Source organism: Leuciscus leuciscus (genome assembly GCF_965113295.1).
Source record: "Leuciscus leuciscus genome assembly, chromosome: 1".
Taxonomy (NCBI): Eukaryota; Metazoa; Chordata; class Actinopteri; order Cypriniformes; family Leuciscidae; genus Leuciscus; species Leuciscus leuciscus.
In genome coordinates this window covers 28,763,716-28,790,609 of record NC_138725.1, presented here as the reverse complement: position 1 = coordinate 28,790,609, position 26,894 = coordinate 28,763,716, and the positions used below count along the sequence as shown (strand labels likewise).

General features: G+C 39.6%; 4 long non-coding RNA genes across 5 annotated transcripts in view; 1 reads left to right on the top strand and 3 right to left on the bottom strand.

The window, feature by feature from the left end:
• Window positions 1-26,894, bottom strand: part of LOC309503446 — a 411,057-nt gene that overhangs the window by 278,660 nt on the left and 105,503 nt on the right. The window lies entirely within an intron of this gene.
• The window catches only part of LOC309503749, a 155,199-nt gene that overhangs the window by 25,919 nt on the left and 102,386 nt on the right, over window positions 1-26,894 (bottom strand). The gene's annotated exons all lie outside the window — the stretch shown is intronic.
• LOC309503689 overlaps window positions 1-26,894 on the top strand; it is an 86,832-nt gene that overhangs the window by 28,773 nt on the left and 31,165 nt on the right. The window contains exon 2 of the long non-coding RNA XR_014207820.1: window positions 7,250-8,300. This is a non-coding gene — a long non-coding RNA (uncharacterized lncRNA). The remainder of the gene's footprint in view (window positions 1-7,249; window positions 8,301-26,894) is intronic.
• The window catches only part of LOC309503037, a 33,916-nt gene continuing 29,543 nt past the window's right edge, over window positions 22,522-26,894 (bottom strand). For both annotated transcript variants that reach the window (XR_014207474.1, XR_014207475.1), the window contains exons 6-7: window positions 24,927-25,050; window positions 22,522-22,914 (exon numbers count right to left, since the gene is read on the bottom strand). This is a non-coding gene — a long non-coding RNA (uncharacterized lncRNA). The remainder of the gene's footprint in view (window positions 22,915-24,926; window positions 25,051-26,894) is intronic.

Below are 26,894 nucleotides of genomic sequence, written 5' to 3'. Positions count from 1 at the left end.
TTTATGACCAAAAAATATATAAATAAAATAGTCGACACTGACAGCCCTAGTTTTGAACATTTGAACATGAACCTACACATTGTTTTGCATTTTGTGACTAAAAGACTATTTCCCTGTCTTATATTTTTTCATTGTTGATTTCTTGAAAATAATAGGCTATTAAAATACTTTCTTGTCACCTTCTCCTGTAAACAATATCGTGAATAGTTTCATATTGTGTATTCGCCCATTATGGTCAACTGTGTAAATTAAAATTATTACCACCTTCAAAAGTATAAACTCAGAATGACACATTCCAGAATATTATGTTTATAGATTACAATTAATGAATTTATCTGTTCAACTTTAAAGTTGTTGTTAATAATTGTGCAAAAAGTTGTGACTTTGATGGTGTATAATTTGCATAGTCCTCATATCCAGTAGAAAGTGAGTGAATTATTTTTAAAAAAAATACTATGTTTGTAAACCATTCAGAGATGACATTAATGACATACACAACTTTGTATACAATACAAAATTTGTATCAGTGATATTTTCAATTTCATCAGAATACAAGAAAAGAATGATTGATTAGAAAGATAACAAAGGAAAGATAAGAAAAGCTAGGGGGGAAAATAGATATTATTTTATTGTGATGCGACGTTGGAGTCACACGTTGGTGTCACGCGTCTGTGGTGCGGCGTGCTGTGGTGCGACGTTGGAGTCACGCGTTGGTGTCACGCGTCTGTGGTGCGGCGTACCCCTTCTGTCACGTAAAAGTACACGACTGTCGACTTCGGTAAGATATCCGTGGCAGGTGGCACTATCCACTCCTCATAGGGTACCAGCATAGTACAAAACTCCCAGCATGCATTGCAACATGAATAAATTATGCAGCTGAATTGTCCTATAATTTTGTTTGATTCTAAATATTTGCTTTTATTTTTTGCTGTTGTTTTTGTTATGAATTATTAGCTTTTCAGTGATGTTCTGAATTAATCTGTTTATCTAAATATTTGTGATTGTCACCATTGTTGAGATTCATACGCTGATTGTTGATGTCTGTGTGTGTCATATTAAACCGATTCTTTTGTGCTCATGTTTGATAAAGTCTTCTAACTTATTGTTATTATATTGCTGGATCTCATGCTGCAGTAACACAGGGTTTGTGATGTAACAATATTACTGGATCAACACAATTGTTAGATTCCAAAGACATCAGTGAAACAGGCTAATTCATGATGACTATAAAATCATCACCTGGTAACCATCATCACCTGATCTTATTTTACTTTAGCTTTCTTTGCTGCTGGAAATGTGTTTGACAAACACACTGTCACAGCGGCCAAAAAAGACACAAGATATAATCAGAGTTAAGAGCCCAACTAATGGAAACATGAATCACTGTTATGGTGACTTTAAATGAAACACATTAGAGTTAAACCTCTGTTAATTCTCAATAAAAACTTCTGTAGACGTCTGACAGAAATAAAGTCAGTCTGGTTAGTAATAAGTGAAGCTGGTAATGCTGTTTGTGGAGTTGTTTAATCCTCCTCTGCTGAGATCTTCACAGATTTAATGTCTTCTTTTCTCTTCAGTTGATTTCATCTAAGGCTGTGGCTGAAGTCAGTTGTAGTTCTTGTGTTTCTGCTCGTCTCTTTTTCTGTTCTCTTCTTTCCTTCAGTGATTCTGCTTGTAAACAGGCTTATTAAGGCTAAGATGACTTCATATTTAATATACACAGACTTTGTGGCTCAGATAAGGTCCAGTTCTGGTTTATTTCTTTGCTCTTGGCTGACATGTGGCATTGCTATGGCCTGCTTGTGGCCCAGATCTGGCAAACAGGAGCGGTCCGCCCAAGTGCCGTCATTCCACGCCGCATGTGGGCCAGATCTGCATTCCACAAGTGCCAGATGTGGGCCGGATCCGGGCCGAAACAATGTTGCTATCTGGGAAGCAACAGTCATTTGTAGCTTTGAACTACAGAACTTAAAGATCTCCCTTTTTTTTTTTTTTGCTGCAGATGAAACTGTTTTCGCGCAGGAAAAACACTGAGTTTAGGGCGATCGGTTCGTAGCTCTGCTTCAACTGTGCGATATAGTCACGAGGAGCGACCAAAATTTCTAACATGCCAGAAATTCATCCGACCATCCGATTGCCGGTCGTGAGAGGTTAATCGCCTCTCGTTTCCCCCTGTACACTGCACGAACACTGCACGACAAACGACGCACGACAAAGCTGAAAATCGGCCCGACCCGAAAAAGAGTCGCACGAGTCAGAATTCGGCTCAAAATCGGACGAAAATCGCACAGTGTATGCCCGCCTTAAGAGAGAGCAGTAAGCCTGGTAAGATCATTTCGTTTCTTTACTTTTAATGATGAAGATTGTGTGTTAAGCATCTGCGACTTACTTTCACTTTGATTTGCGATAGTTTGCACGTTGGCTTGATGCAGTTGCTCATCTGCGGTGATGCGTGTTCCAGCGCGTCGTCATATCTGGATATAACATATAGCCTATAACACGCTCTCACACTTTTTTTTTCTTTTTTTTGCATTTTTGGGAGGAGTACAATTTACATATGTGGTTTCTTTCAACAACCATATGCATTTACACTTGTCCAGTTTCGTCTGGAATGCGTCTCAAGTCTCCTCCTGAAGTGGTTTGAGGGATCGGATTCAAATCCGTCTTGAATGCGTTTCGGAGGGCATTTAAACCTGGACTTTTCACGATCGGATAGCTATCCCATCTGAGAAAATGCATGAAGTGGCCAGGTCTAAACACAACAGCCCCCATGACAAAAACATACGCACGAAAGCCGAAAACAAACGCTGGTTGGCCTCTCACGTCCAAATTTGAGGAAGTGGTGGGGGAAGTGACGTATGCCGTAAAGCAGTCAAATTTTGTAGTTCTTTTTGCGCTCTGGTTGCTACCCGAACCATGAAGTTACATAGTGCCAGTAAAAGCGATACAGACCCCGCCAGGCTATGGCAGACGTGTCATTCAACCTATTGTAAGTCGATGTACCATCACAAGGGTCTTGGAAATATATTATGAAGGTTGAAAAGTTCCATGTTGTTGCTTTAACACTCTTGAGTCTTAATTTAACACTCATATTTTAACACTTTACACTCTTGAGTGTGGACTCATATACACTCCCAGGAGTGTTCATTTAAAGGAGCTGTATGTAGTTTTCAGTGGCCTCTAGTGGTGATGTTTCAGATTGCAACCAATAAGTTTATAAGCGCGTGCTCTTACGCGTGCTCGAATTATGTTATGAGCGAGCAGTGGGTACCGGCCAGACTGAGACGCAACACACAAAGCATCCCACAACATGCTGGAAACTCAGGTAAACTCCCACTGCAACGTTACAATAATAGGCTACTTTTATCAGCTTGACGTTGAACTAATGCTCCATGCTCGTACCATGATAAGTATGGAACCCTATCAACCGTGCTGAATTTTGCCACTGCAAACACCACTTCACATTTTCTTCAGGAAATGTACATTCTAGGTTTGTAGATAAGGTTTCTCCATGATTTAATGCCCTGCCGATGTTGATCCGTGTTTTTTACCCGAAGTTCATCCGATTCACGTCTGGCCTTACGAGCTTCAGCAGAATTTTATTTTTATGAATATGTGGAGTTTGTGTTGGAGTCTGTGTTTTGCTGGGCGCCGGTCGTTTCTTAGTGTTATCAGACATGTCATAAGTTGCATAAGTCATAAGTCCATGTCATAAGTTGCAGTCCCAGTCAACACTATGATCTCACAGTGATGTCACCATGTGGTCACAACGCCAGCAATCTGAGTTCACAGTGTTCTAAAAGTGTAACCGCACAGCGCTCTCACTTTGTGCTCAAACTATGACCACAATATGAGCTCATCCCAGCTAGAAATGTTATTGTTCTATGAATGTTTTGAGAGCATTATGTTATGTTCTTGTAATATTTTCTGTAGTTAATTTTATTTTTGTAACCAGAATGTTCTGCTAAAAGGTAGGATAACACTCTCTATAAACATTTCAAACATGTTTAGTGATGACATTGATAGAACATTATCCCCCCTAACATTCTTAGACAGTTATAGCGGGAAGTTTCGATGTTTAGAAATTATGTTTAAGAGGTTTACATGTTGAAGTTTGTTTGAAGAGTTTGGTTTGGTCACCATTGTAGAGGTCAGTGTTTGCTGTAGTTGGGCTCTTTGGTCTTAGGGCTGAGCGCTTTAAATCGCGATATTGTTATGCGCATCTCGTCAGTAAAGCCGGCTCCTTGATTAGTAGTAAATCGCCATCACCTGCTTTCAGATGGAGCGGCATTTACTACAAAGAGCTGTAGTTAACTGACAAGCTGAGCCATATCGCATTAATATTGCTATCGCTAGCGATAATTAATGCGATATGGCTCAGCTTGTCAGTTAACTACGGCTCTTTGTACACAGCAAAAACTCCAGTGTTAAATTGACACTCCTGGGAGTGTATGAGTCCACACTCAAGAGTGTTAAAGTTAATGAGATAATTAAGTGATTCATTTAGTGATGATTGAACATTATTGAAGACACCTGATGTTAACAAGCAGAATCACTGAAGGAGAAAATCACAAATTGTAAGTTACCGTTATGACGATCAATGGTTGCTTTAGTTGGGCTCTAGACCCATATATTATTAACTTTAGATTTTGTTTGTCTGTTGTTTCTGAATTATAATCACCAGTTGAACAAAGAAAAAAGTGATCTGATGGTGTTGGTTATATTATGACAATCATCATTTGAACTTGATCACTGAACTCATTAAAATCCTTCTTTCTGACTTCGATTTATGTTGTTGGTTAAATGCCCAGAATTTTTGATATAATATAAAGGATTTCTTAAAAGTTGTTAAAAAAAAAATCATTCTTTTGGCACACTCAGACGTCAAGATTCAGTCTATGCATCTCAACAATGGTGAGGAGCAGAATATTCAATTAGGAAATGTAAATTACATAGACAATTCAGATAATAATTTATTCATACCGCAATGCATGATGGGAGCCATTAATGAGTTGTGATTGGTGGCAGCCACTGCAACATGCTTTATTATTGTCACCATTGTTGAGATTCACAGGCTGATTATTGATGTCTGTGTTTTAAATGAATTTATCTGAATGTCTTTTGATCAGAACAATGTTTATTAAATATTTTGAATTATAAGTAAAGTATTGATAATCATAGGCTGAAGAATCACTAAACTGCAGCTAACAGTTTAATCCAAACCATCTCAATAAGTTTCCTTTTTCAGATCACAGCATGATTGTCAAAACATAACCAACACTATAAAATAACATTTCACTTTGTTCATGTAACTGTTATGAATCAATAACAGCAGACAACCAACAGTAAATATTAAAGTAAACATATAATGGTCTAGAGCCCAACTAAAGCAAACACCCATCACCTTAATGGTAACTTACAATTTGTGATTTTCTCCTTCCGTGATTCTGCTTGTTAACATCAGGTGTCTTCAATAATGCTCAATCATCACTAAATTAATCACTTAATTATCTCCTCAGCCCTAAATGCCGCTTCATCTGAAAGCAGGTGATGGTGATTTACTACTAATTGTGTCCATAATATGAGCACACAGTGAGTGCACAGTGCGGTTACACTTTTAGCTCACTGTGAACTCACATTGTGGTCATATGGAGAGATCACTGTGAGATCAACATGTTGACTGGGGTGTCGTCGCTATTGAGTGCAAAGTCAGGCTAGACGAGGCGAGAGGCAAGAGGCTCGGGAGCGCGCGTGAAGGTGACGTCACTGGCGGTAAATCCGACCCGGGACCTTCACATAAAAATAAGAATACTTGCTTTCAGAGGTAATAGCAAAACCCGAAAACTGGATAATTTTAATGTGAGATTACAACCCCTTCACACACAGGCAGTAAAAAAAAGGATTCGTTTTGGTAAAAAAGCTACATACAGCACCTTTAACACTGGAGTTTTTGCTGTGGGTGATGGTGATTTACTAATCAAGGAACCGGCTTTACTGACGAGATGCGCATAACAATATCATGCGATATATCGCCCAGCCCTATTTGAAGCATCAGGAAAAAACATGATAGAAATCAGATGTAAATATCATTATGCAGTTTTGTTAAGCTCAGCAAGTGTTTAATATCTGATTTCTGACTTTCCTTGACTTGAAGTTTTTTATTCTTGTGGTTCTGCAGCACAAGATTAGCAATGTTGCATTATCTATTCTGTACATTAGTAACTACAGTGTGTTCAGAATCTTTCAGTATATAACAGTTGTTTTTGCTGTGACTTTAGTTGCTTTTTGTGATGTTCAGAGTTTATGAATATTTTCTTGATTTTCAACTCATCATTTTATAAGAGCGTGCCGACACTCACCATCACTGTGAATGGTATGCAGTGTTTGCTATGTTCTCAAACAAACAGGCCAGTGTAAATAACAGTCATTTATATACAATATTTTGTCAGTTGCTACATTTTAATTAAATTCAAAGTGCAAACTCTGTTAACTGTTATCTCTTCATGAACTTTTGTCAAAAGCAGCATTATCAATTAGGGGTTGAAGCGTGAATAACTGAATAATGTCCAGTACAGTGAGTCTGTCCAGTCATTGAGCTTGAAACATTGCCTTTGTGTGCACACGCATTCTGTATTCGACTATTGATTAAACGGTTAATATTTTTACATCTGCCACTTTCGCTTTATTTTTAAAATGACATCTAAGTATAATTACCTGACACAATTTGTGTGTTAAAACGACTTACACTTTTATTGTGTTAAATGTGACACAACGTGACATTTTCTAACACATCTCTTGAATAATCTGCCTTGCTCATGACCTCTGTCTATCTGACACTGATACTGGACTCTTTACTTGAGGTTTGATGGATGTTTGTGACTCCTGAGTTTCTTATTTTATTATTAATTTCCCCTTTATCTGGCAGGACAGGAGAGAACTGACTGAAGGTTTATTCTGTGTTTGTAGCTATTGTACATTTACTGTATTGTTTTATCATCTATCAGGTTTTATTTAAGCTGGCACAAGTCGGTAACACTTTATAATAATGGTTCGTCATTAATAAGTAATTATGCAGGAAGTAATGAAGGACTAATGAGTAGTTCTACATTAACACTTCAGCTTCTACTATTAACTAATATAGAAACAAGCAATTAATCAGAAAGTGATATCAAGTTTAGGATATTATTAGGTAATTAATAATCACTTAATGAGATTAGCCTCATTAATAACTACACAGCAAAAACTCCAGTGTTAAATGAACTCTCCTGGGAGTTTATATGGCTCCAGACTCAAGAGTGTTAAAGTGTTAAAATATGAGTGTTAAATTAACACTCAAGAGTGTTAAAGTTAATGAGCTAATTAAGTGATTCATTGAGTGATGATTGACCATTATTGAAGACACCTGATGTTAACAAGCAGAATCACCAAAGGAGAAAATCAAAAAAAATTACGACACCGTTATGGTGATCAGTGTCCGCTTTAGTTGGGCTCTTGACCCTTTAATCATTAACTTTAGATTTTGTTTGGCAGTTGTATCTGAGTTATAACTGCCAGATGAACAAAGAGAAAAGGTGATCAGGTTATATTTTGACATAATCATAAATTGACCTGAATCTCAAATCTCATTTCGAGAGTTATGACTACCTTGTACAGCAGCCCTGTGATTCTATATCAAACAATTTTCAGCATTTTCAATATAATCCAAAATATTCCTCAAAAGTTGTTCTGATCAAATGACTTTGAAATCAATAATCAGCCTGTGAATCTCAACAATGGTGACAATAATAAAGAATGTTGCAGTGCAATCTGGGTGCCACCAATCAAAACTAATTTATGGCTCCCATCATGCATTGCGGTATGAATAAATTATGATCTGAAGTGTTTTAGTAATTTCCTTTTCCTAATTGAATATTCTGTTTGTTACCATTGTTGAGATTCATACACTGATTCTTGATGTCTGTGTGTGCCTAAAAGAAAGATTTTTATCTTCATCAGAACAACTTTTAAAACATCTGTTGGATTATTTAGAAAATTCTGGATTTTGTGCTGTAGAATCACAGTGATGCTGTAATTAACAATATACATTTAAGCCAGAGATTAGACTCTAAATGAGTTTAACGATTCAGGTCAAATGATGATGATGTCAAAACATAACCAACACCACCTGATCAACTTTTCTCTTTGTTCATCTGGTAGTTATAACTTAGTTACAACAACCAAATAAAAACTAAAGTTCAACGTGAAAGGGTCACAAGCCCAACTAAAGCAAACACTGATCTCCATAATGGTGACTTAAAATTGTGCTTTTTCTCCTTTAGTGATTCTGCTTGTTAACATCAGGTGTCTTCAATAATGGTCAATCATCACTCAATGAATCACTTAATTATATCATTAACTTTAACACTCTTGAGTGTTAATTTAACACTCGTATTTTAACACTTTAACACTCTTGAGTCCAGAGCCATATAAACTCCCAGGAGAGTTCATTTAACACTGGAGTTTTTTCTGTGTATTAACTAACTGTTCCTAAATTATAAACAACATTATAGTGTGTCTAAAACGTAACCAGTCATCATTTTTACTCTAAATATAGTCATAAAAAGCATCACTAATAATTACTCAAGAGTTACAGTCACTCTTTAAGGACTACTAGTGATCTGGACCGTTATTTTAAAGAGAAAAGGATGTTTACTAGTGACTAACACTTGAGTTATTAGTGATGCTTTTTATTACTATATTTAGAGTAAAAAAAAGACAACTGCTCACGTCTCAGATACACTCAAAAAATGTTTTGTGTCTAAACATAAGATTTATGTATTTGAATTGCATATAAAATTTCCATCCATTTGGATTACATAGTTTTAACATAAACCAATCAATACTCTGAATGTGATTCATATTTTTAAGTCATACATAAATGAAACAGATAAGATTTATGTAATTGTATTAATAGACTGAATGTGATTCATATTTGTCAGTCATATGTAAATGAAACGGGTAAGATTTATGTAATAGTACACAGAAAAACGCCCATGTTAAATTAACACTGCTCAGTGTTCATATGTGTGCACACTACAGAGATAAAGCGGTGTTGAAGTTAATGAGATAATTAAGTGATGATTGGGCATTAATTATGAACACCTGCTGTTAACAAGCAGAATCACTGAAGGAAAGAGAAACACAAGAACTACAACTGACTTCAGACACAGCCTTAGATGAAATCAACTGAAGAGAAAAGAAGACATTAAATCTGTGAAGATCTCAGCAGAGGAGGATTAAACAACTCCACAAACAGCATTACCAGCTTCACTTATTACTAACCAGACTGACTTTATTTCATTTCCGTTTGAATGAAAACAATAGGTGTATTTTAAAGTCACCATGATGGTGGTTAGCGTTTGCTTTAGTTGTGCTCTTGACCCTTGACTCTTTAATATAAAACTTTCTCTGGCTGCTATAATTATGTGTTTATAAAACACATTTGTTACAGCAAAAAAGCCAAGAGAAAAAGAGATCAGGGGCCCGTTCTTCGTACGTCGTTAACTCAGTTAGCTGGATTTGATTGTTGGCGATTTGGCATGATCTTGGATTGTTTGGTTCTTCGACGCTCATCCTGGACTTGCTGTCATAGCAACAGGTGCGCAAGCTTAAACCTGCTCGGGAGCAGGCTTATTTCATGTAAACAGGATTAGACTGCGGCTCATAAGTGGAGCTGATAACGGGAAGTCCAGCGCAGCGCGATAGTGCACTTTCTGAGATATATATTTTTTTTCTCGGGACTCGTGAGATTGTCGTTTAGATTATTAATTTGTTGGAAACGCACATTTATTTTCGACTTGTCGGAGTCGGGCTTTAAAGGAGAACTCCGGTCAATTTTAACATTGAGCTCATTTTTTTGTACATTTGGAGTGCTGTCAGTACAGAGAACAACGACAAAAATCGGTGTTGCCTACACCGTGTTATCCTCTTTTTAAAATTTGCACCCTGTTGACTTCAATGGGGCAAGTTTTAAACCTGCTTTTAGGCTCTTAACATGATGTTGTTAGTCCACAGTAGTCGATTGTCGAGTTCACGCGCGTGATCATAGGTACGAAACCTATGCGCGTGAACTCGACAATCGACTACTGTGGACATGTCAGTAACCAGACAGTCTCTGGTGTCATTGACTTCCATAGTAGGAAAAAATTAGGGATGGGCGATATATCGCACGATATTGTTATGCGCATCTCGTCAGTAAAGCCGGTTCCCTTGATTAGTAGTAAATCGCCTTCACCTGCTTTCAGATGGAGCGGTGTTAAATTAACACTCCTGGGGCTGGGAGTGTATATGAGTCCACACTCAAGAGTGTTAAAGTTAATGAGATAATTAAGTGATTAATTAAGTGACTATTGAGCATTATTGAAAATACCTGATGTTAACAAGCAGAATCACTGAAGGAGAAAATCACAAATTGTAAGTTACCATTAAGGTGATGCGTGTTTGCTTTAGTTGGGCTCTAGACCATTATATGTTTACTTTAATTTTTACTGTTGTTTGTCTGCTGTTATTGATTTATAACAGGTAAATGAACAAAGTAAAATGTGATCTGATAGTGTTGGTTATGTTTTGACATAATCATGCTGTGATCTGAAAAAGGAAACTTGTTGAGATAGTTTGGTTTAACTTGTTAGCAGCAGTTTTGTGATTCTTCAGCCTATGATTATTGGTACTTTACTTATTAATTCAAAATATTTAATAAACATTGTTCTGATAAATAGATGTTCAGATTACTTCATTTAAAACACAGACATCAATAATCAGCCTGTGAATCTCAACAATGGTGACAATAATAAAGCATGTTGCAGTGGCTGCCACCAATCACAACTCATTAATGGCTCCCATCATGCATTGCGGTATGAATAAATTATGATCTGAATTGTCTTTGTAATTTACTTTTCCTAATTGAATATTCTGCTCGTCACCATTGTTGAGATGCATAGACTGAATCTTGACGTCTGTGTGTGCCTTAGTGGTGGAAATTTTGATTCTTTCCAGAGACTCGTTCATTTTCAGTTCGTTCACCAAAATGATTTGTTCAGATTTGTTCACTGACTCGTTCAGTGATAATTTCTTCATATTACATATATACTGCAGCAGGTGGTGAAAAAGAGTGTATTTTATGCTATGTCTTAACAAACATATTTACTTGTTACAAAAAAAAAGTGATTTGGCTTTGTTAAAATGTGTGCCTTATTTACTAAATTAATAACATATGCCTAAGTCTAAATAAGTGGTTCAGATGACCAAACCAAGGTTTTCTTGCATAATTAACATTTTAATTGTTTAGTCAGACATACACATTCATAAATCTGGGATTATATTAAACGTTGATGTTCTGTATGTTGAATATGAATATAAACAATTATATGTGCACACATAACTGCGCTTTGAATGAGATTGAATCACATGCTAAATGACCGATCTACCCAGTACTCTCATTCACGAACGAAAGTACCAGTTAGTTCAATTCGTTCACGAACGAGATCTCTCTCTCTCGTTCAGACTCGAAACGAGCGATCTCAGTCAGTGATAGGCATATTCGTTCAGTAGATCCAACCAAATACATGCCCCTTCACAGCCCGAACTGAAATGATATTTGCTGACGTTACGCAAATGAGACCTAACTAATACTGTCATGTTTTTTTGGTTTGTTTTAGTTTTTAGAGAAGTGCATATGACATGAATAAAACGTAATGAATTCATTTTTGATAATACAAAATTAACACAAGTAGTCAAGTAAATTGTTCAAAGTGCAAAATACCACAAAACTAAGACTAAAACACACAAACAAAATATAAGAAAAGCAGGTAACGAGAAGTGTAAATTTAAATCAAGTAAACATAGTCAAGTGCACCCCCCTTAGCTCAAACCAAGTAAAAAATGACGATGTTAATTTGTCTTTGTTATATTTAACCATTAGCTTGCGTTATTAACCTGTTTTCATTACAATGGTAAAGTGTAAATTTGTTTCTTTGATGCAAACATGCTAACTACACAAACCTAGCTAGCTCAATCGGTTCGCCATATCATTATCGTTCAAACAACTGGTTATTTTCGTTCATGAACGACATGTACCAGTTCGTTCAACTCATTCACAAACGATAAGATCTCTCTCTCGTTCAGACTCAAAAGCAACTCGGTCACAGTCAGTGAAGGGCGTATTCGTTCACTACATCCAACAAATCACATGCTCCGGCACATCTCATACTCGAAGGCTATTGGCTCGAGGTTCATTCTTTAACAGGTTGAAAACACCGGTTCACTGAGCTGCGCATGCGCTGCTAATAGCGCCGCGCTGCTGTGGAGGGAGGGATTTCACATTTCAGTGAACGAGAAATATGAGTCAATGGATTACGTGAACGAGAACGATTCGTTCACCTAAAGGATTCGTTCAAAAAGAACGATTCGTTCACGAACGCAACATCACTAGTGTGCCTAAAAGAAAGATTTTTTTTTAAAAACAACTTTTAAGAAATCCTTTATATTATATAAAAAATTCTGGCCATTCATGGAGATTCCCAGTTATGCTTTAACCAACAACATAAATCGAAGTCAGAAAGAAGGATCTTAATGAGTTCAGTGATCAAGTTCAAATGATGAATGCTATAATATAGCCAACATCATCAGACAACTCTTTTCTTTGTTCAACTGGCAGTTATAATTCAGATACAGCAGCCAAACATAATCTAAAGTAAACATTAATGGTCTAGAGCCCAACTAAAGCAAACACCCATCACCACAATGGTAACTTACAATTTGTGATTTTCTCCTTCAGTGATTCTGCCTGTTAACATCAGGTGTCTTCAATAATGCTCAATCATCACTAAATTAATCACTTAATTATCTCATTACCTTAAACACTCTTGAGTGTGGACTCATACACTCCCAGGAGTGTTAATTTAACACTGGAGTTTTTGCTGTGTACAAAGAGCCGTAGTTAACTGACAAGCTGAGCCATATCGCATTAATTATTGCTGCCGATACGTCCGCGATATTAATGCGATATGGCTCAGCTTGTCAGTTAACTACAGCTCTTTGTAGTAAATGCCACTCCATCTGAAAGCAGGTGATGGTGATTTACTACTAATCAAGGAACCGGCTTTACTGATGAGATGCGCATAACAATATCGTGCGATATATCGCCCATCCCTAAAATATATACTATGGAAGTCAATGACACCATAAACTGTCTGGTTACTGATATTCTTCTAAATATCTTCCTTTCTGTTCAGCAGAAGAAAGAAATTCATAAAAGATTGAAACAACATGAGGGTGAGTATATGATGACAGAATTTTCATTTTAAAGTGGAGTATCCCTTTAACGTGATTGGTACCATAGACTATAGGCTGCCATCAAGGCCTCAATTAAGGGGATTATGTGAACAGAAAGGGGGTTCACAATGTAAATGTGCAGCCCAGTTACTATTGTGATTCTTAATATTCCAGATTATATCAAATAAAAAAAGGCAATTGACTAAAATCTTCCATATCACAAATGTGAAAGCAAAATGTCCAGGATCTGTGCATGACTTAAGAATTTTCAGAGATTCACATTTATGTACATTATTTGAAAGTGGTAAGGAAAGTTCCACAATTAAATATCAAGCTCACTGTATTACATACACTTATGCTCATCCTAACAGAACTGCATTTTTTCATAGGTGATTATGACATGTTCCTGCCTGCAGACAGGTGTTTTATGACCCCATTCCCTGACCCAAACCAGTTACAATGCAGCTCCAGGACAAGGGCACACAATGAAAAGAACTTTGGCTAAAGGGAAGATTTCAGTGTCTGAAAAGTCTGAGGGTTGCACACCTGACAGGGCCTGTGACATTGTTGTATGTGCCATATTACACAACATTGCCAAAAAAAAAAAAAAAAAAAAAAAAAAAAAAAAACACTTTTCATTAAATGTTTAATAAAAGACAAATATGCTTAGTTCCTTGAGTTTTATTTCAATTGTTCTTTGTAAAGAAAAGCCAGTGGTCAAATGCCTGCAACTAGACACATGCCTCATGCAACAAAAAAAAAGGAAAAGTTGGCTATACACTGCCCCTCCTTGAACTGCCACCTTACCGTGGTGGAGGGGTTTGAGTACCCGAATGAACCTAGGAGCTATGTTGTCTGGGGCAATATGCCCCTGGTAGGGTCTCCCAAGGCAAACAGGTCCTAGGCGACGGGTCAGACTAAGAGCGGTTCAAAACCCCTTATGATGCCCAAAAAAAGGAGGACCGTGACGTCGCCCGGTATGGCGCAGCCGGGGCCCCACCCTGGAGCCAGGCCCGGGGTTGGGGCTCGTATGCGAGCGCCTGGTGGTCGGGCCTCCCCCCATGGGGTCCGGCCGGGCTCAGCCCGAAGGAGTGACGTGGGGCCACCCTCCCGTGGACCCACCACCTGCAGGAGGGACCGTAAGGGGCCGGTGCTAAGTGGATCGGGCGGCAGTCGAAGGCGGGGGCCTAGACAACCCGATCCCTGGACGCGGAATCTAGCTCTAGGGACATGGAATGTCACCTCTCTGGCGGGGAAGGAGCCTGAGGTTGTGCGTGAGGTTCAGAGATTCCGACTAGAGATAGTTGGGATCACCTCTACGCACGGCTTGGGCTCTGGAACCACACTCCTCGAGAGAGGATGGACTCTTCACCACTCTGGAGTTGCCCATGGTGAGAGGCGGCGGGCTGGTGTGGGTTTGCTTATAGCCCCCTAGCTCAGCCGCCATGTGTTGGAGTTCACCCCGGTGAACGAGAGGGTCGCTTCCCTACGCCTTCGGGTCGGGGATAGGTCTCTCACTGTCATTTGTGCTTACGGGCCGAACGGCAGTGCAGAGTACCCGGCCTTTTTGGAGTCTCTGGGAGGGGTGCTGGAAAGTGCTCCGACTGGGGACTCCATCGTTTTACTGGGGGACTTCAACGCCCACGTGGGCAGCGACAGTGACACCTGGAGGGGCGTGATTGGGAGGAACGGCCCCCCTGATCTGAACCCGAGTGGTGTTCTGTTATTGGACTTCTGTGCTAGTTACAGCTTGTCCATAACGAACACCATGTTCAAGCATAAGGGTGTCCATCAGTGCACATGGCACCAGGACACCCTAGGCCGGAGGTCAATGATCGACTTTGTGGTCGTTTCATCCGACCTCCGGCCGTATGTCTTGGACACTCGGGTGAAGAGAGGGGCGGAGCTGTCAACTGATCACCACCTGGTGGTGAGTTGGATCCGATGGCGGGGGAGGAAGCTGGACAGACTCGGCAGACCCAAACGTACTGTGAGGGTCTGTTGGGAACGTTTGGCCGAATCTCCTGTCAGAGAGATCTTCAACTCCCACCTCCGGCAGAGCTTCGACCAGATCCCGAGGGAGTCTGGAGATATTGAGTCCGAGTGGACCATGTTCTCCACCTCCATTGTCAACGCGGCCACTCGGAGCTGTGGCCGTAAGGTCTCCGGTGCCTGTCGAGGCGGCAATCCCCGAACCCGGTGGTGGACACCGGAAGTAAGGGATGCCGTCAAGCTGAAGAAGGAGTCCTATCGGGCCTGGCTGGCTTGTGGGACTCCTGAGGCAGCTGATGGGTACCGACGGGCCAAGCGGACTGCAGCCCGGGTGGTTGTGGAGGCAAAAACTCGGGCCTGGGAGGAGTTCGGTGAGGCCATGGAGAAGGACTATCGGTCGGCCTCGAAGAGATTCTGGCAAACCGTCCGGCGCCTCAGGAGGGGGAAGCAGTGCCCTACCAACGCTGTTTACAGTGGAGGTGGGCAGCTGTTGACCTCGACTGGGGATATCACCGGACGGTGGAAGGAATACTTCGAGGATCTCCTCAATCCCGCCGTCACGTCTTCCATTGAGGAAGCAGAGGCTGAGGGCTCGGAGGCGGACTCGTCCATCACCCAAGCTGAAGTCACCGAGGTAGTCAAGAAACTCCTCGGTGGCAAGGCACCGGGGGTGGATGAGATCCGCCCTGAGTACCTCAAGTCTCTGGATGTTGTGGGGCTGTCTTGGCTGACACGCCTCTGCAACATCGCGTGGCGGTTGGGGACAGTACCTTTGGACTGGCAGACCGGGGTTGTGGTCCCTCTTTTCATCGGAGGGTGTGCTCCAACTATAGGGGGATCACACTTCTCAGCCTCCCTGGGAAAGTCTATGCCAGGGTACTGGAGAGGAGAATCCGGCCGATAGTAGAACCTCGGATTCAGGAGGAACAGTGTGGTTTTCGTCCCGGTCGTGGAACACTGGACCAGCTCTATACCCTCTACAGGGTGCTGGAGGGTTCATGGGAGTTTGCCCAACCAATCTACATGTGCTTTGTGGATTTGGAGAAGGCATTCGACTGTGTCCCTCGCGGCGGCCTGTGGAGGGTGCTCCGGGAGTATGGGGTCCGGGGCCCTTTGCTAAGGGCTATCCGGTCCCTGTACGACTGGAGCAGGAGCTTGGTTCGTATTGCCAGCAGTAAGTCAGACTTGTTCCCGGTGCGTGTTGGACTCCGGCAGGGCTGCCCTTTGTCGCCGGTTCTGTTCATAATTTTTATGGACAGAATTTCTAGGCGCAGCCAGGGGCCGGAGGGGGTCGGGTTTGGGGACCACACGATTTCATCTCTGCTCTTTGCGGATGATGTTGTCGTGTTGGCCTCATCAGACCAGGACCTCCAGCATGCACTGGGACGATTTGCAGCCGAGTGTGAAGCGGCTGGGATGAAAATCAGCACCTCCAAGTCCGAGGCCATGGTTCTCAGTCGGAAAAGGGTGGTTTGCCCGCTTCAGGTTGGTGGAGAGCTCCTGCCTCAAGTGGAGGAGTTCAAGTATCTTGGGGTCTTGTTCACGAGTGAGGGAAGGATGGAATGGGAGATTGACAGGCGGATCGGTGCAGCTTCTGCAGTAATGCGGTCCCTGTACCGGTCTGTCGTGGTGAAGAAGGAGCTGAGCCGCAAGGCGAAGCTCTCGATTTACCAGTCAATCTATGTTCCTACTCTCACCTATGGTCATGAGCTGTGGGTCATGACCGAAAGGACAAGATCCCGGATACAAGCGGCCGAAATGAGCTTTCTCCGCAGGGTGGCTGGGCGATCCCTTAGAGATAGGGTGAGAAGCTCGGTCACTCGGGAGGAGCTCAGAGTAGAGCCGCTGCTCCTCCACATCGAGAGGGGTCAGTTGAGGTGGCTCGGGCATCTTTTCCGGATGCCTCCTGGACGCCTTCCCGGGAAGGTGTTCCGGGCATGTCCCACCGGGAGGAGACCCCGGGGAAGACCTAGGACACGCTGGAGAGACTATGTCTCCCGGCTGGCCTGGGAACGCTTCGGTGTCCCCCCGGAAGAGCTGGAGGAAGTGTCTAGGGAGAGGGAAGTCTGGGCATCCCTGCTTAGACTGCTGCCCCCGCGACCCGGCCCCGGATAAGCGGTAGAAGATGGATGGATGGATGGGCTATACACTGCCCACCTGTAGGCCTATGTCTCCTCTGTCTGTGCAGACTCTTCTGTAGGCCTTTCTGTAGATGTGGAATCCTGCAACTTTTATTGCAGCCTTAAAGCATACAAGTATAAATTAAGTAAAGTTATTTATGCACTTGCAGGTAGGCTAGTTCCTCCATATGACTATGTTATCTGAGAGGGTTTATTCACTGTCCAGTGCAATGGAAACAAATGGACATTACAAAGTCTTATACTTTCTTTCCTTTGGAAAGTTAGAAAATGTCCACTTACTGCACATATTTCAGCCACCACTTTCTTGGGAACAGATACAAGTGTGTATTATGTAAAAGTGCACAAAAGAGGAAAACACAATGGCATTACAATGAACTACACTCTGGAAAAATGTGATCAATAACTCATGGCAAAATATTTTTACATTACCATAAGTTTATCAGTTTTCACTTTCACAAATCAAAGCAATTCATCATTACTCAAGATTTAACAGTTGAAATGACTATACAGCCTTAATTTAATGCAGCAAAAATTATTTTACAGTGTAGGCTACTAAGATCTTTTCTTTTCTTTTTTCTCAGCCTTTTTCTTGGTTGCTTTTATAAACAGACAACCATTTATTTAACCCCCTGAGGTCTACGGTATCGCCGGCGATACCAGCTCGCTTTTTTTTTGTCAATGTAAAAGAAACTCATAAATACTCTGTTGACTTTGATTTTCCATAGGAGTTTCATACATCAATCGATTCTGTTAAATGTGTATTATTTTTGTGTATACTCACAATAAAAACAAAGTGTTGTGCTTTTTGCCAAATAAAGAAAAATAAACACGAAGCGAGTTCTGCCTTCTCTCTGCCAGTGAAGTCCATTCTGAAACGCGTCCGAAAATGAACAATAACTGAGCGAATACTCAGTCAAACAGGCATACAAAGACACAGGCATGAAGCTTGAATTCTCGTCTTTTAAATGAAGTAATTTATATAAAAAACAAATATCTTCATCTTGTGAAATCTGTATTAAAAGAGAGCGATTCCAGTCGAGCTCATCTCATCTCATTACGTTATAATCGGCCCCGCCCACGGAGAGCGCGCGCTATTCAAACGCAAATGACTGAGACGATCCCATACAAACTGTGAACGCCCACATATCAGCTCGAGAAAACACATCAAGTTTATTCAGATAAGTGTAGTCGTCTACACTGTCTCGCAGCGCTGTGAGGAATAATAATAATGGAAAACTTACCTCAGAAGTGCTGGTATTTCGAGGAGCAACGGATGGAATAATGTAGTAAGTTTTTTTTTTCATTCTCAAGTAAATCGCGTTTCTGTGTGAATGAATGAACGCAGAGATGCGCTGTTTACCACAACTCGCAAAAAGACGGTTTAAATTTGAATTGCGTTTCTGTGTGTGAATAAATGATCTGCTTTTAGCAAACTATTTAGCTATACTGAGTAAAATCGATTGAAATATGTTGAAATAAAATGTATTTGTATAAGCAACGTATTAAACTGCAAATTAACATTTATATTCCTTATAATAAAAACGAAAGACCTATGTTACAGACATATGAAAGACAACATTTCGTTGATTAGTTTTGGATAGATTACACATTTTTACTGTAAAATATCTGCCACCTCAAATAAGCTTTTGTTTGCCAATTTTTGCTAATATGTTAAATATAGTATGTTTTGTCAATGTAGGCTATATTCGAAGTTTGAAATATGTATGATAAAATGTATACTTTAGTTTTTACAAAGAAAGATTACACTTCAATTGTTGTTGTAATTGTAACCTTTTTAATAAAAAAAAATATATATTTACAAGGTAGATGTAAACAAATTTTAAAAGGTAAATATAAGCATTTTCTTTAAATAATTTTTATTGTGTTTTATTATTGACATATTTGGGGAGAGGATACATATTCCAAAACTGAAAATACAGTATGAGAATTAACTGCACAATTAATAGACATGTTTTCCTTGGATATTATACAATTTGCAAGCAAAATTTGTAAAAAAAAAAAAAATTGACATGCTTCCAACTGTGAACCAATTTGGTAGAATATATATATATATATATACTGTATATATATTGCTCTTGCATTCTTTCTTGTGGCTATAGGTGACACACCTGAATGAATGGCTCATTAAGTATGCGGGCCCCATTGTCTCCTGAGGTGTGAATCACTACATATGCATGATGCTGTTGAATGGTTGACGCCCCTTGCGCATATTGCCTTTACAAACAAAAAGTGTTTTACAAGATTTAAATCAATGTATTGTGTTATGTGAATGATAAGGGCAGGATGATTTTCACATCATTTTGAAGAAAAAATTCTAGGCAAAGACATCAATTAGTCAAAAGTCTTATTTACACGTATTTAGTATGTGTTTTGTGGCCTTATTTCAGAAACTTTAGTTTTTAGTTTTTTCAATAACCATGCATAAACATTATTCTCTCAAAAATACAAACATGTACATGCATGTTGCTCACATATTATGGTAGCCCTGTTTGTGCTAAATAGAGTGTAATTATACCTTTGCCATTAATATGTTTATAAGCAACTGAAAAAAGCACAAATGTCAGGGCATGTCAGAACATCTCAAGGACCCCAAAAACCCCTCAGACCTCAGAGGGTTAACAGTGCCTTTTATAAAAGAGACTATAATATAACTAAAAATTACCATTATGTAGAATATTTTTGTACTTCACTTTTATTTGTTCCCATGTTCTAGTGTGGTGACTCTGACATTACAATGAACAAAGTAATTATGCAATTATTAAAATACAAAAATATAGGCTAATAAGTGATAAAAACTTCTAATGGATTTAAATTGTCTGCTACTTTTTGCCAGCCCTCACTCCTGGCTTTTGCAGACTTTGAGGTGTTCCCTGGCGTTTTGATTTAACATTAAACTTCCGAATAAACTTCGATTATTAGTTCTTGCTCTGCTGAGGAGAAAAACTGTGCACACTCTTTGGCCACGCTGAGCAGCCAATAGCAGCGTTGCTGATCAATGTTTCTACTATCGATACATATCCCCTTTTAAACCAGCGCATGAACGCGCAATTATCTCAGATAACTCAATCCAGCGATACTAATCATATCCGGCAAGTGTGTTCGAAGAACCTAATTAGCCGGATCATGATTAGCACGATGATATCATCTTGGATGTCTCATTTGATCTCGGATGTTTTAAGCAACGTACGAAGAACGAGCCCCAGGTGATGTTGGCTGTTTATCGATGATGACAAAGTCGTCATCATGTAATTGCCTGATTCGCTGATCTTGTTCAGTGTCTAATGCTTTGATTATATAGGATTTGTGTTTTTAGGGGTTCAAGCATGAAATCGTGAGCTTAGAATTATAAGGTTCTATCTCCGTTTAGGGTAGTTCTGAGATATTGAGCTTCAAAGTTTTTACATCCCAACTGGCAATGGAGAGATGGAACCTTTTTATTTGATTAATAACTACTAACAAAATATTTTTTTACAAAAATAACACCACACAGGCATTAATAAACACCTAATGGATCAGATTATGTCAAAAACTCAATTTTGACCAAAATGGAGATAGAACCTTATAATTCTAAGCTCACGAAATGCTGAAACCCTATTGTAATTGTAAGGATTTGTAAAACGCATCGTGCAGGCCAAACCGTAAGGCCTAGAGACTTGAAACCTGGCCAGATGGTAGGCCTCAATTCGGGGACAACCTATCAGAGTATGACCCCGAATGGCCCATAGGTGGCGCTACAGCAACCAAAAGTTCAAAATCGCTCATAACTCTTAGACCGTTTGTCCCAGGATCAAGTGTCTTATATCGTTGGAATCCTTGGCTCAAGGCGGACAAAATGGCTATCTCCGATTTGCTCGCCCTTCGGCGCCAATTTCGAGTAAATTGCATTTTTTTGAAAAACCTATTTTTGCAAACTTCTCCTAGGTTTTTGGCCCGATCGGAACCAAACCACTGCAAGAATATTCTCTGGAGTCTGACAATCAATAATCATCCAAAAAATTCAAAATTTCAATTAACGGTTGATAAGGGGAACCAAAATATTTGATGGCACCAAGGCCACTTTTACTAAAACGGTTATAAATTGTGAACGGAAAGAGATTTTTTTGCTAAACTTGGGATACATCTTCCTGAGCTCAATCTGAGATCACTTGAAAAAAATCGCAACGATTGGCCACTTGGTGGCACTATAGAATGGTTATAACTTGTGAACGGAAAGAGATATTTTCGCAAAACTTGGGACACATGTTCATGAGCTCATTCTGAGGTCACGTGAAAACAAATCATGACAATTGGCCACTTGGTGGCACTATAAAATGGTTATAACTTGTGAGCGGAAAGAGATATTTTCGCTAAACTTGAAAAAAATCGTGACAATTGGCCACTTGGTGGCGCTATAACAGTGAAAAAAATCATGAAAATAGCTATAAGCGCACCCAACTGTTAGTCTACTGAAAATTGGCACGCAGTGTCTTTGTCCAAGGTGCCATGATAGTCTATGAGAACATTGGTGTATCTCAAAAAACTCAGTATACGTCATTGGCACAATGCCTTGAAGGAGCCTTAGAAGTTTCAAGCCAGTGTTTTTTCACAGGAGTGACCTCCTAAGACTCCTGAATCCTTGCCGAGTCCAACAATACCAAACATGCCAGGTTTCACCTTATGGTTTTTGTAAGTGTCATTTAGAGCTTTAAAAAATTGTGTTTATCTTCAAAGCCGTTAGTTCGATCGAGACAACAACAAAAAAACAAAGGAAATTTGAAAACATACACTGTAAAGAGGTTGCTGTAAATTTTACAGTAACTTACTGGCAGCTGGATGCCGGTAAGTTACTGTAAAATGTTTTACAGTATTATTACTGTATTTTCACTTACAGTATACTGTACCATTTACTGTAATTGCATTTACAGTATTATTACTGTACTTGCATTTACAGTATTATTACCGTATTTTCATTTACAGTATTAGTATTTTTTTTTTATTTTTTTTTCATCATTTAAATTTTCTTTTTTTTTATTTATGTTTACCCCACCCCCCAAAAAATCACAATAACTCACAAACATTTGTCCTTATAATATTCTTTTTAATCGTTGAACATTTTGTTTTAGAAGTACAAATTACAAATCTTGACCTTTAGGAGCCACTAGCTGAAGAAAAAAAAAAAGGCAACATCTCCAAAGTCCATAGAATTAATCTCCTGGTGACCATTTATATCTGTAGCATAGCAAAAACGTACACACACTGAAAAGCAAAACAGGCCTTAAAACAATAAAATACAGTCAAAGTCAGTGTTGTGTTGTTACATTTCAGTAATTTTGCCAGTCAAAGTTGACAACCTCTCTGATGAGAAACACTGAGGGTTTCAGGCTGATGCTTTTCTTTGGACCTTTCCAGATTTCCATCTGATCTGTGCCTTTGGTGTTTGGTGCCATCAGGGTTGACTCTCAGAATGAACCTGCAAACACAAGCAGGGAAAAATATATAATTTTTTCAGACCGGTGTTGGCAGAATTTTCCCTAACCCTCAAACTTGATGCTGCATGTACTTTGGCGTTAATAAAAGCACTACATCTGATTCTGAATCCACCTACAGTAGTGGTGGGGGAAAAATCGATTCTGTTCAGTGTCGCGATATTTTGCGCACGCAATTATATTGATACAGTAGCGCAAAGTATTCCAATACGCTGATTTCACGCAGCCGCCATTTTGAGATCGAAAGTGAGGCTCCGGTGGGAAGAACCCCGGAAGTAAAGATAAACAACAATGCCTTGGATTACCAACCTAAAGCTGCTGCCGCGATTTATACTATTGGATGTTACTATTCAATATAGGATATGTATATAGTTCATTCCTGCTTCTTTTTTTACATTCTGAATTATATATAAAAAAAATATTTTCTTTATAAATGAATTTCACTGTATATAGTCTAAAGTATGAAAGAAATGTATGTACATTTTTAGAATTGACACACCATCATTAAACACAACAATACGCCATCGCATTCACGACTCTCCTGTGATTAAAGGCGACACTTCCGGTTTTCTTCCCACCGGAGCCTCGCTTTCGATTTCAGAATAACGGCTGCGTGAAATCAGCGTATATAGGTTATAAGGCTGTGACGGTGGCAGTTTTTTTTACCACTGCGGTGGTAATGGACCAACTACCTGCAGTGGTTGGGGGGTTATTATGAAAATTGAAATAAAAAAATGTAGTTTATTCGAGCAAAAAAGTCTTTATTTGAGCAATTCCGTCAAAGAAGCAACACAAAGCCTGTAAAGCATTCAAATACATATCAGTAAATATTAGAAACTTACATAATAGAAAAGTTAAATCTATATAAAAAAAAAAAACTTTCGTTTAATACTTCCACACAAAGACACGTGATTCCACATGAAGCCATACCGCTCTGTGCGAGAGGGATGACACGAGGAGGAAAGAGACCATCGATCTATTTTCTGATATCTTCATGTTTTCTACTTGTTGTAAAAGGTATGAAAAGTGAATTTAATCTTCCACAAGGGCAAGACATTTAAGCTACGTTTGAAATTGCGCTGCCAAAGAGAGCGAAACTAAAAATAAAATAAACTTGACGCGCCGTACATGTCTAATAACAAGCAAAAACTGTGTTGAAATGAATCTGACGTGCAAGTAAAAATCTAGGCTATCTGTCCTACAACGTTTTTCTACTTTACCACAGTAAAGAATGTGAATGTAATAGGCCTAAATAAAAGCGAACCAAGGAAGAAACGTTTATAATCCCCTTCGAAAATCGAGACGTAAGTGAAGATTTTGGGAAAAAAACAAGGTATTACATGCAGGGATGAGTCACAATTTTTGGATATTCGATTAGTTTATTTAATTATAGAATTATAGTATATCGAATAGGTTGTGTAATTATTCTCTAAAATAAAATCTCCATGTTTTTGGTGCTAATGCGGTGGTGACGCCTTCATATAATTACGTTCTGTAATAAGGTCCTGTGCCCTGAATGTTCAAGGACAAAGTTTTTGCACTAGCCTCCAGTAAATGTGTAGAAGATGTTCACAGATTTAATGTGACATTTGAAGTGAGTTGAGCAGTCTTATTTTTTGTAATGTCTTTGAATAATATGGGGGACATGAATCGCAATATATCGCAGAATCGAATCGCAATACTTGCTGTATCGCAATGTTAGGAAGCGCAATAATATTGAATTGTGGCCCAAATAACGCAATACTATCGAATCATCAAATTTTTGCCAATTTCCACCCCTAACCTACAGGGATGGTATTACCCCATAATACATTACATTCAAATCATTAAAGCATTTCAATACATTCCTGTAGCTTAGATTTCCAGGGAATGGATAATTTAAATTAAACTTAATGCAATGTTAAGTTGCTTTGGATAAAAGTGACTTCCAAATGCATGCATGTAAATGTAATGTAATGTAAAATATATATATATATATATATATATATTGGTTTACCTGATTCTGCATTCGACAAAATAGACAGCTAATGCTGAAGAGTCGTCTGTTAGCAGTTGTAACTGGATGATGATTCTGCCCTTCATTGTCAGCATCCATGTTTTTGCTTAGAGAACAGACTCTCCTGAAACAGACAAAGTCACAGCAGCCTTTTAGTGTTATACAGGTCCTTCTCAATAAATTAGCATATTGTGATAAAGTTCATTATTTTCCCTAATGTAATGATAAAAATTAAACTTTCATATATTTTAGATTCATTGCACACCAACTGAAATATTTCAGGTCTTTTATTGTTTTAATACTGATGATTTTGGCATACAGCTCATGAAAACCCAAAATTCCTGTCTCAATAAATTAGCATATTTCATCCGACCAATAAAAGAAAAGTGTTTTTAATACAAAAAAAGTCAACCTTCAAATAATTATGTTCAGTTATGCACTCAATACTTGGTCGGGAATCCTTTTTGCAGAAATGACTGCTTCAATGCGGCGTGGCATGGAGGCAATCAGCCTGTGGCACTGCTGAGGTGTTATGGAGGCCCAGGATGCTTCGATATCGGCCTTAAGCTCATCCAGAGTGTTGGGTCTTGCGTCTCTCAACTTTCTCTTCACAATATCCCACAGATCCTCTATGGGGTTCAGGTCAGAAGAGTTGGCAGGCCAATTGAGCACAGTAATACCATGGTCAGTAAACCATTTACCAGTGGTTTTGGCACTGTGAGCAGGTGCCAGGTCATGCTGAAGAATGAAATCTTCATCTCCATAAAGCTTTTCAGCAGATGGAAGCATGGAGTGCTCCAAAATCTCCTGATAGCTAGCTGCATTGACCCTGCCCTTGATAAAACACAGTGGACCAACACCAGCAGCTGACATGGCACCCCAGACCATCACTGACTGTGGGTACTTGACACTGGACTTCAGGCATTTTGGCATTTCCTTCTCCCCAGTCTTCCTCCAGACTCTGGCACCTTGATTTCCGAATGACTTGCAAAATTTGAGCAACCACTGAGCAACAGTCCAGTGCTGCTTCTCTGTAGCCCAGGTCAGGCGCTTCTGCCGCTGTTTCTGGTTCAAAAGTGGCTTGACCTTGGGAATGCGGCACCTGTAGCCCATTTCCTGCACACGCCTGTGCACGGTGGTTCTGGATGTTTCTACTCCAGACTCAGTCCACTGCTTCCGCAGGTCCCCCAAGGTCTGGAATCGGTCCTTCTCCACAATCTTCCTCATGGTCCGGTCACCTCTTCTCGTTGTGCAGCGTTTTTTGCCACACTTTTTCCTTCCCACAGACTTCCCACTGAGGTGCCTTGATACAGCACTCTGGGAACAGCCTATTCGTTCAGAAATTTCTTTCTGTGTCTAACCCTCTTGCTTGAGGGTGTCAATGATGGCCTTCTGGTCAGCAGTCTTACCCATGATTGCGGTTTTGAGTAATGAACCAGGCTGGGAGTTTTTAAAAGCCTCAGGAATCTTTTGCAGGTGTTTAGAGTTAATTAGTGAATTCAGATGATTAGGTTAATAGCTCGTTTAGAGAACCTTTTCATGATATGCTAATTTATTGAGACAGGAATTTTGGGTTTTCATGAGCTGTATGCCAAAATCATCAGTATTAAAACAATAAAAGACCTGAAATATTTCAGTTGGTGTGCAATGAATCTAAAATATATGCAGGGGCGGACTTTACCATTAGGCAAAGGTCGGCAATTGCCTTGGGCCCCGAGCTACCTAGGGGCCCCCAAAATGCCCTATTAACTTATGCTTTTTTTAAATTTATTTTTAATTTATATATTCCTAAAACTCCATTTACGAAAAATGGCATCAAATCATTAGTGTTGCAGACAGGAGGGGGCCCCCCGCCTCACTACATTGGACTATTCCATTATCTCACTTACTGCGCATCTGCGAAAGTGATCTGCTGTGCCAAAAAACTGACGGAGAAAAATAAGTGATTGACAGACAGAGTGTACAGAG